Source organism: Euprymna scolopes, chromosome 27, assembly GCF_053919585.1.
Source record: "Euprymna scolopes isolate OS-2025 chromosome 27, ASM5391958v1, whole genome shotgun sequence".
NCBI lineage: Eukaryota > Metazoa > Mollusca > Cephalopoda > Sepiida > Sepiolidae > Euprymna > Euprymna scolopes.
The window spans coordinates 107,403,881-107,415,110 of NC_136508.1; the positions used below are offsets into that span (position 1 = coordinate 107,403,881).

Here is an 11,230-nt window from a genome sequence, read left to right on the forward strand (position 1 = left end):
CCCACGGATGTTCCTAAATGCAAGCCTCAAGGGAGAAGGCAGGTTGGTTTTGTTTGAGTTTTAGCATAATTTTTTTTATAGTACTGTCATCATTGCTCTACTTTTTATTGAAACCAACTGATAGCTCCTTTTAGTATTTAGTTTGATGATTGTAACGCTGTGTATGAGGCAGCCAAACCATCTGCTAACAGTGCATTTTTTTATTGAAACCAACCGAGAGCTATTTTTAGTATCCTTGTTGTTCCGTTAAGTGCAATTGGCTGGATCTCTTTTGTACTTTGTTTACCAGGAATATTCGTTAGGTAGGACTTCTTCATAAGCCCCGTGCCACCTATGATTAATATATGAATCGTATGATTGATATTTCCCTAATATTCCAGTTTCTTTTCATATCATACATGAGACCTCGATATTTGGTCTGCTTCTACCTTTCAGCTCTGTTCAAACCTCAGTCATAAGGGACACGCACTTAAACTTAGATTGCAACTCTCTCTGACATTTCATATAACTATGTCAGGCTTCACAGCAACATTTTCAAAAGTCGTTTTCAACTGTTCTTTCAGGTTGATATTCCCAGGATCTGCTGCTACATTGGATGTTTAATTCTTTACAAATGGTCCAGTGGATGTACTTACATACTTTATCATGCCTTGCTGTGTAGTAGCCATCCCGCAGAAGGACCTTGCAACTTGCTACCAGTAACTCATACTTTCCAATTTCGTGTGGCAGAATCTGCATTTGTTGTTATTGAGTAGACCTGCAATCTTCTTGAATGCATTGGTACTCAATCCCTGGTCTAGAGCTACCATTATAACCCTTCAAGATCATAGTAGAGGGCTCCCCTCTTGAGCCATTCCAAGGAACCTTCTTTGTCTATGTATTCATGGGAGAGCTCCCCTAGAAAATACTTTGCACACTGATGTTGGTCCCACTCTTTAAGGTTCTTCTTTTGGAAGGTTTCGGTATATTTCTGCCGGCTCCTTCTTGCTATTTCTGTGACAGGCTTGCTTAGTTTTTCTCTCATCTGTGAGACAGTCCTGCCCAGCATGTTCCACCAAACTTGACTTATAACAGAAAAAGAATATTAACACACTTCACAAAATCAGGGCTTTTCCCCAATATGAGTTCTCATATGTGTCAATAAAGATGACTTTTTAGAACAAGAATATCCACATATTTCACATAAATATGGCTTTTCTCCCGTGTGAGTTCTCTTATGTTTCACTAAATTTGATTTTGTTGAACAAGAATAGTCACACACTTCACAAGAATGTGGCTTTTCGCCTGTGTGAGTTCTAATATGAACCATTAAATATGATTTTTCAGAACAAGAATATCCGCACACTTCACACGAATGTGGCTTTTCCCCAGTGTGAGTTCTCATATGTTGCACTAAATATGATTTTATAGAACAAGAAAATCCGCACACTTCACAAGAATGTGGCTTTTCAACAGTGTGAGTTATCATATGTGCCAGTAAATTTGATTTTGTAGAACAAGAATATGCGCACACTTCACAAGAATATGGCTTTTCTCCCGTGTGAGTTCTCTTATGTGTCACTAAAGAAGATTTTCTAGAACAAGAATATCCACACACTTCACAAGAATATGGCTTTTCGCCAGTGTGAGTTCTCATATGCCTCACTATATCCGATTTGTAGTAACAAGAATATCCACACTCTTTACAGGTGAGTGGCTTTTCCTCACTTTGCACATGCATGTCTTATTAAAAGTTATCCTGGAGTCAGTTTATCACTATTTTATTATAAAAAATATGGCATTTTTCCACACTTCTTTAGTTGTAATTCAGTTTTTCGTGCATGTTTATTTTGTGTGAAATAAAGTTTAATTTATATAACTTATCATTTATTGACAAGAAATATTGTGTAAAAGTTAATATATTGTCTTTTCTAATCTTTTATTCGACTAAATATCACGATTTTTCCTATTAATTTGAGATGTGTGACGTTTTTATCATTATTTGCTAAACAATCCAGATAAAACAGCTCCTCACACATGTATTTCTAATAAAGTTTTTGGCATAAGTTTTTATTGTCTGCCACGTAAGGCAATAATTGTCTATAGAATATTGTTTAAAGAAAATGATGGTCCATAAGAATGTATTAAAAACGTTCAAGCAGGAATTTCTGCAAATAAAAAATAAATGTAATTTAATATCATTAGTTTTAACAAAACATTTCAAAATCACGGGAATATACACTTAATTCACTTTCATATTGGTTAAGTGTTAAAGTCTATTCTATAATGTTTTGTATCAGAGGAAATTAATAAAGTAAAATAAACAATAATATAGGAATTTTTAAGCATAATTATATATTAAAAAAAACGAATTAAAATACTAATTTTAAATTTAAAGTTTATAATCTTAATCAATATAGAATCCATTTACTTAGCAATGAATAATAATGTAATAAAGTTACTTAACATATGGAATATAATATTGTTACTATAAGTAAAATAAACATGATCAATGCTGCAAATACCGATTAATCTTAGGTTTTATACTCAACCAAACTTTTTATTTTAAAAAAAAGTAAGCGTCTTTAATATATGTTGGTTGGACTGTGTTTACATTTTGACTATCCGTCGCTGATTTTATTTGTGAAAAAATGTGTGAATGTGTTTATATCATCGTCAGTTACTATTCGAAAAGTGTTTGTCTTAACCAAACTTTTTATTTAAAAAAAAAAAGTAAGCATCTTTAACATATGTCGGTTGGACTGTGTTAACATTTTGACTATCCGTCGCTGATTTTATTTGTGAAAAAATGTGTGAATTTGTTTATATCATCGTCAGTTACTATTCCAAAAGTGTCTGTCTAAACCAAACTTTTTATTTAAAAAAAAAAGTAAGCGTCTTTAATATATGTCGGTTGGACTGTGTTTACATTTTGACTATCCGTCGCTGATTTTATTTGTGAAAAAATGTGTGGATTTGTTTATATCATCGTCAGTTACTATTCCAAAAGTGTCTGTCTAAACCAAACTTTTTATTTAAAAAAAAAAAGTAAGCGTCTTTAATATATGTCGGTTGGACTGTGTTTACATTTTGACTATCCGTCGCTGATTTTATTTGTGAAAAAATGTGTGGATTTGTTTATATCAGCGTCATTTACTATTCCAAAAGTGTCTGTCTAAACCAAACTTTTTATTTAAAAAAAAATTAGCGTCTTTAATATATGTCGGTTGGACTGTGTTTACATTTTGACTATCTGTCGCTGATTTTATTTGTGAAAAAATGTGTGAATTTGTTTATATCATCGTCAGTTACTATTCCAAAAGTGTCTGTCTCAACTAAACTTTTTATTTAAAAAAAAACAAAGCGGGAGACCAGTACCCGCATTAAGCTGGTCTGAAGTTTGACTTGTTGCTGGCTATCTTACTCTCACTTGTCTATTAAAAAAAAAAGAAAAAAGTCATGTGGCGATAAAAAAGCTGTGACGTGTGTACGCCTGTAATGCTGGATGCATGTAACAATTAATCTGCCATCATTATATGTCTATGTATATTGTGACATCAGAGCAAAGCGAACATTCAATCTCTCTACCTCTCTATCAATCTGGCGTTAATACTTACTCTCTATATATCTCGCTATCTCTCTCTCTTCCTAAGATCTAATCAGCCAGGCAACCTCCTCTCTCTGTGAAGATATGTCGTGGCAGTCACTTGGCTTGGGGAAGTGGGGCAGCTGTATACGTCTATAAACGTGGGTGCGCATGTCCTATATATGTATGGGTATGAGAATAAGAATATATGGTAGTGTGCGAGTATATGTACATGCATGTTCAGATATGCGAGTATGTTCATGGGATGCATGGGTGTCCAATTCAAATTTTTATGAAAGACTTAGTTTTGAATAGAGGCCACACAAGTTGGTGACCATTCCAAGTCAAAAATGCTGGAAGGGTCATATTAAAATAGATCTTTACCTTAATGGCTATACCCGTGCCCCTCCTCCCGTTGCTAACTCTGTCCACTCTCTCATGTTTTCTATCATTCACACTGAGGAAGATCGAAGGACCGGTCGAAAATTATGTGCTTTTGAAGGAAACATTCTTGTTTTTTTTCAAAAGACTTTTTGTATTCCTACACGTCAACACACAGGGAAAAAATACAGAAAAGATAAACATTTATATATTTTTCGTATTAATTTTTAATTCATATATATATATATATATATATATATATATATATATATATATATATATATAATAAATGTTACTAAAGACTATATAAGTTACTTTTCTACAATCCTGGATAAAACTATTTTGTTGTAACTTATTTTAAGGTGGTTATTTCCTTTGAAATAAATAGTGCGTAATATTATGTTAGAACAAGAAAATATGGCTGACATGAGATCGTCATTTTGGGAGTTCTGATAATCGCTCATAAATCGAAAATTAAATAAATTTTCCCAGAAACACACATCAACTATATGTCACAATAACACTTTTTGCAAGGTTTTGTTATGCCCAACTATATTTTTACAGTATCTATTGTTTATTAAATTATTAGGTGAAAGTACAGGAAGTCGCTCAATATATGTTACCATGACATAGGCTGACATATATTCAGTGGGTTTTTAACAGTATTTTGTGTATATTTTTTTAATTTTTAACTCCTTTCCCCAAACTTACTGTGTTCAACAGAGAAGACGGCGCCATTTTAAACTTTCCAATACACCGGTAAACACTGTATGTTTTTCGAACTGAATAAACATGTTACATTAAATAAAAACACTAAAAACATTTCCAGATAAGTAGAAAAGTAGACACCGCCAACAATGGCCGCAAAATCAAGTTGTTGTTGTTTTTTAAAACGAAATTGCATTTATTAAAATCCATTATTTCTGAGTAACTTTTTTTTTTCCATAAAGATAAAACCCTGAATTTTATCATATAGAAAACAGAATAATGTAAAACCTTTTTCTACTATTTTTAATTAAATTTTAAATGTTAAATTTTCCCCAAAAGTTAACAATTGACATTTTTTGTCTTGCACAAAAAACGTACTTAAATATTTAAAAAAAAAAGGTTTTTGAAATAATTAATTAATTTATTTATTGTCTTGATTTTCTAAGAGAATATGCAAAAATATTATAATATAAGTACCTGAATTTCAAATAATTCCACTTATATAGGTAACCAGATATTTCGCGTCGATGCAGAGAGTCGATCTCGACTCTGTTTACGTTTGCGTTTTATAAGAAGAAAACTATGGAAGACTAAACAGGCCAAAAAAACGTATTTTTCAGTGACGAAAATTTCAATGTATTATTAAGCTGAGGCTGGCCATTACCAGATGGGTGACCATTTGTATGAGTTTGGTTTTTAATGTGTATGTGTGTGGGGGTCAGGCTCCCCAAAATGGGGGGGGGGCAATTTAAAGCAGAATAAAAAAAAATTATTTCAGCGCGTTTGGTCCACCGTAGTCGAAAGGCGGCAAACGTTTTCAAACGGGATCGAAAAAAATGATGCTATTTTTTACACAAAGGGCACAACATTTATCGATTTTTTTTTGTATCGATTATTCAAAGCATGCCCTGTTTAATAATGGTCATGCATTATTCGGCTCGCTAAAAAAAAATTGTTAATTTATTTATCAAAAATTTTAAAATGGCTTTTTTCGTATAAATATTAAAACATTTTTTTTTTTTTGTTTTGCTTAACTTAAATTAATTATTTTACTTAACATATTCACCGAATTTCACACTTCAAAACTCAAAAGCGGGATAATTAAACACAATCGAAGTTCTGATATTCAGACGCCAAAATAAGGTATGCAAACAATTTTTTTTTAATCTATAATTCTGTCCCTTACAACAACACAATATGTTTTGTTCAGTTTCAGATGATTATTTTAAGAATATTTGTTCCCACTTCAAAACAAGGAGGGGTTTTGTAAGCAATAATATATATATATATAAATATCGTTTATGAAAAATAAGTACACTGTTATAAAGTTCATTCTTCTCCTAATAATCGCTGAAAATTTCGTATTGATCAGATAATTACCTGATTTTTGGTAGATTTTTAAAAAGACGGTCCGTCAAAAAGTACTGACCTGCCCTCCCACCCCAGTTTTGGCGGTGCCTATAGAAAAGTATCTTATCTTGCCTTTGATAGCATTTATTTGTTATATATTTGTTCTTGGCGACTTTTTCGAATCAATGTGTACAGTAATACAAACCCCAACATTTTTATGCATTTTGAGTATCGTCTGTTCATTTTGCACATGGTGTGTTCAGTTGTCCAACCATTCGACCAACTTCGAATCAAAGCGAATCAATATTTTTTATTGGATTGCAATATTATATAATTTAAAATTGTTTTAAAGGATAGTGAATGAATTTTTCTTTAAATGCAAAATACAAACAAACAAACAACAACAACAAAAACAAAAAAAAAAAATACCTTTCATTCCAGGAATACGAAAAAAAAAAAGGTTGAATTCGTTTGTGTTCAATTCATTAAGAAATAAAATATATGAAAACATAAAAGAATAAAAATTAAAAGATAAAAAACACGATTTAAACGTAAAATTTTTAAAGAAAAAAAATCAACTGCTAAAGAACAATGAATTTAGGGTCATCGTATTAACACGGTAATATTACGGTGTCATCATTATTTCGTTCCTCGTGTAAAAAACATCTGTTCTTTAGTTAAATGTGTCGAATTGCTTTCTGTCAAGTTCAAATTATTTGTCTATTCTTAATAAAAAAAAAAAACTGAAACTATAAACGAATCAATTTTAAAACACCATTTAAATGTGAAATTATTCAAAAAGAAAATCAACTGTAAAAAAAAAAACAATGAATTTAATACGGTGTAATCATTATATCATTACTCGTGTGAAAACTGTGTCCCTATCAAGTTTAGATTATATTTGTCAATTTTTAAGGGTTATTACGATTTCTTATGTTAATTCTTAATATATATTATATATTAGGTACGGGCAAAATGAATGCCGATGCTCAAAATGTATAAACATTTTGCATTTTGACCCCTCCCTTTAATTAAAATTCACCAAAAATCATGAAATTAACCAATTTTAATGAAAGTTTCAGTATTTATCAAATAATGATCGCGGAATATAATGAACTAATTATTTTTATTTGAATCTTAGTGGAAATGTATTATTTTGTTTAAACAGAAAATACCTTTACTAAAGTTATGGTTTTCAGTAGTAAATAAAAAAACTTAAGAATTTATTCTTTTTTATAGCATCGTAATTTGTGGCAATAAAAATAAAATAAAATAATTTTACTGGAACCTTACGAAAAAAGACCCTAAAGCCCGTATTAATGAATTTCTCGAACTACCGATATTACCGTTGAATTAAGCAGTGTTTATTTAATATTTTCACACACAAAAAATTATAATTGCAAAGAATATTTCTACTTTTTTTTTTAATTACAGGTTTCTCATAATTTATATATGCAAGATTTTAATAAGTTCCTTGCTCTCAAGAATGTGAAACCTTCGGCGTAACATATTTTTTATATATAATATTGAACAATAATTAAAAAAAATTACAAACAAGAACATAGAAAATAATTAAATTTAAAAAATGGAAAAATGTATATAAGCGGTCAGAATAGGAATGCACGGATGCAGGGGCAGGGGGTGGGAAAAAAAGGAAACTATCACATCCCTTACTCCGTTTTAATTACATGACGTCATTATCACAGTCTTTCGACTGCCTTAAATTTTTGGCCTTCGTATATTCCGTGTTAACAAAATTTTACTTTGCTGCGTTTTGCGAACGGCAAAATCACTCGGTTTTTGGGCTAATTAATTTATATTTTGTCCAAACAAGGTGGTGTTTTTTTTTTTTTTTTTTTTTTTTTTCAATTTAATTCAATATATTAGGACTTGACTTCACTAATTATCTTCGAAATAGACCCAGGAAATTAATATTTATCTTTTAAATGATTTATAAAATTAATTCATTTAACTTCGAAATTTAGATGAATTGAGTAGCTCGCCGTGAAAACATTTTTCATAACTTTTTCTTCACGTGTGCAAATATTTTTTCTTGCTTTTTGAAATTAAATTCAGTCTTTAATCTTTCAAATACAATAAAAAAAAAAGTGGTGTGAAACCTACAAAAAAATTATGATAAATCAGCTTTCAAAACTATTTTTGTCCGCCCATTTTTGCTCGTACCTAATACGAACAAACAAAGGGACATAACTCCCAAAAGTGTTACCTGCTCCTTAATAGATATTGCGTTCTGTTATATTTTTATCGTATCCCCCTCACGCAGCGAGCCGGGGCGTTTTAAAACATTTCAAACAGTAGTCCTGATAATAAAAAAAAAATGTTATAAAAGATTGCTAGGTCAATGTGTAGTTTAGCGGCGTAAATTATTTGACAGCAAAAGTATTATAAAATCAGAAAAAGTTTCATTTTTGTTCTTTTTTATCATGTTTTATGAAACTAAATGTACGACATTTAAGACCACCGTATAACTTTTAAAAATTGGACTTTCTAAGGTTTGACAGATTGGCCTTTTAAAAAAGCTAAATTTGCCCTATATATTATTTAATTGGAATTCATTATTGAGATGGGTATTGTTTATTAATTTATTTTATTGCGGACTATTATCCTCATCTTTCTTAGTTGTTGTTTCACAATGTTTCAGCCAACTATTCCTCTGGCCTTCGTCAGGTGAGACGACAATAACTATGGATCGCAGTAATTGCTGAGAATGCAGGTAGGAGATTCAAAGTTCCCATCCCGTCGCGGTTACCACTAAGATGAGGATAATAATAATAGTCCGCATGAAATAAATTTATACATTTGGTCTGTTTTACGCTCTTTCATTATAAAAAAATATGGCAGACAAAAACATGCTTCCATTGAAAGTTATTGGAGCGTAACGACTAAACAAAACTGGATTTTGAATTGAATAAAATAAAATACGTATTATATAGGTTTGAAGTCAAAACAACGCATTATTACAAAATAAACATTTATTTTGTTTAAAATTTATATTAAAATTCATAAATATATTTTGAAGCAAAACTTCATCTTCAGTATGTCTTTCTTTCTTTCTTTTTTGCCCCGTTTTGTTGGAGCAGAGAATCAGAAAGTAGAAGTCTGTTTGTGGTTTTTACGGTAGTTTTATTTTGTTTATTTTGTAATAATGCGTTGTTTTGGCCTCAAACGTATATAATACGTATATTCTTTTATTCAAACTCAACAAGCGTTTCTAAAGAACAAAAATGTTAATGTAAGTCCCGCGTGGCCAACGCAAACGCACCGTTCCGAGATTTAAAACCTTCTGTGAAAACATTATTTTCACCCTCTTATAATAAAAAGATATAAAAATTCGTAAATTTTTTATCAATAATTTTTTTACATTTTTTTAATCGCATATTTTTATATATATATATATATATATATATATATATATATATATATATATATATATATATATATATATATAACATATTAATTTAATTAAACATAGTTATTTGAAAAGAAAGGCGATTAAAAATAATAAAATAATTGATTGAAAAAGTTTCCGTATTTTTATATAGAAAATTTCAACCGTCAGGAATTTATATGGTGTAACCGATTTAAAAGTAACTGTTTCGACAATATCATCTACCTATTATGATTTTTGAATTTAGTGTTTATTAACATATGTGAATATTCACATTTTTAAACTGTGCAACTCTTTTCTGTTACAAATTCACCTTTTTTAAACTGCTAAAATGTGACACATTCATAGTTTTTTTCATGTTTCTGTAAATAAATATACTTTTAAATATTTAAATAGTTTGGCAAATATATAAAATATTACCTTAATTAAACATAGTTATATGAAAAGATATGCCATTAAATTTTTAAAAAATAATTGATAAAAATAGTGTACATTTTTTTATATATTTTTATTATGGGGGATTAGGGTTTGCCTATTTGTTATATTTTATTTAAGGGGGTGAAAAAAATAAACTTAAAATATAATTGAAAATTGAATCGATTCGGTGCTTCCATACCTCAATTGAGAGACGCGTGTGCCAACCTCGCATGTGTTTAAAAGTTAGGGTCTCCACATTATTTGCCAGACACAACAGCAGCAAAAACACCTTCAAAATTACAACATCCGCCTTCCATAAAATCATAATTTTGGTAACCAAAAACACCTTCATAATTAAGTTAAGAGGATTGGGTCTTTTCACGAGTAATCCGTTTACAATATCTGCCTTCCATAAAATAACAATTTTGGTAACCAAAATTACCAGTGCACATCATTCAACTTTGTTTGGATGCCCAATTTTCGAGGTGATGAGTGGGGTTCAACCAATAGACACACTAATTCTGCGGTAGTTTGTCAAAGGTTTTCATTCATCAATCTCGAAAGAAGACACTTTCAGTTGTTGAAGGCGACAGGTTGGCGGATTTCTTACGCTTACGAGATTGATATGTTCAGAGCAAACGTTGACATGCAGATTAGATTATATCAGAACGTTGCAATTGGAGTGGATGAGAAACTGGCCGAGAGAATTGGCCTTTCTGTGGCGTGTATAGAGACAGGCGATTGGGAAAACAGAAAGAAACAAGGACGTCCTTACACACGTGACATACGGACAGGGGGTAGCTGGGAATTAAAGTAGTCTTCTGCTCAGAAGGAGAAGCAGGGTGGAATTTCTGATTTTGATTACATTATTGGGATGAGCGCGTACGCAGACCCCACACTTAGAAATAACGCGTCCGAGTCGTCAACATTTGAGACGATCGCAAAGGTCAACCCAACCGCAGTGCAATGGAAGGGTCTCACTCTGGGGGAACGACTTTAATGATCATCGTTACCTCTACGAGAGGTAAGTTTATTTAGTGCTTGGCCCCAGGCCTGGCATTATCTACTGCCAGACCCTTATTTGGGGTCCAGGACACTTAGGCATGAAGCCAGTAGGGGGAGGTGGGGGTCGAGGGTCATTCTACACTACTTAACTAGGTCTTTGAGAAAACTTTATTTAATTTCCCTACATTAAGACACTATCACCATAATACCTCATTCTTACCATGGGATTTATCTACTTAAAATCTCCCCAGCGTATGTGTCGGCTTTATATGCAAACTGAAACAATGAATGTTTACATGATTTTAAACAAACAAAAATTATATATATAAAAAGATTTTTTGGCTTTTATTATTAATTTAAATGAGGGATTAGATGATGGGGAGGGGAGCAAGCTA

General features: G+C 31.2%; 1 non-coding gene across 1 annotated transcript; it reads right to left on the bottom strand.

Annotated features, from left to right (window-relative positions):
* Positions 1-10,699: 10,699 nt before the first annotated feature.
* On the bottom strand, positions 10,700-10,862 carry LOC145249107 (U1 spliceosomal RNA). Its single transcript, XR_013863485.1, has one exon. It is a non-coding gene; the product is annotated as a U1 spliceosomal RNA (small nuclear RNA).
* Positions 10,863-11,230: the final 368 nt, after the last annotated feature.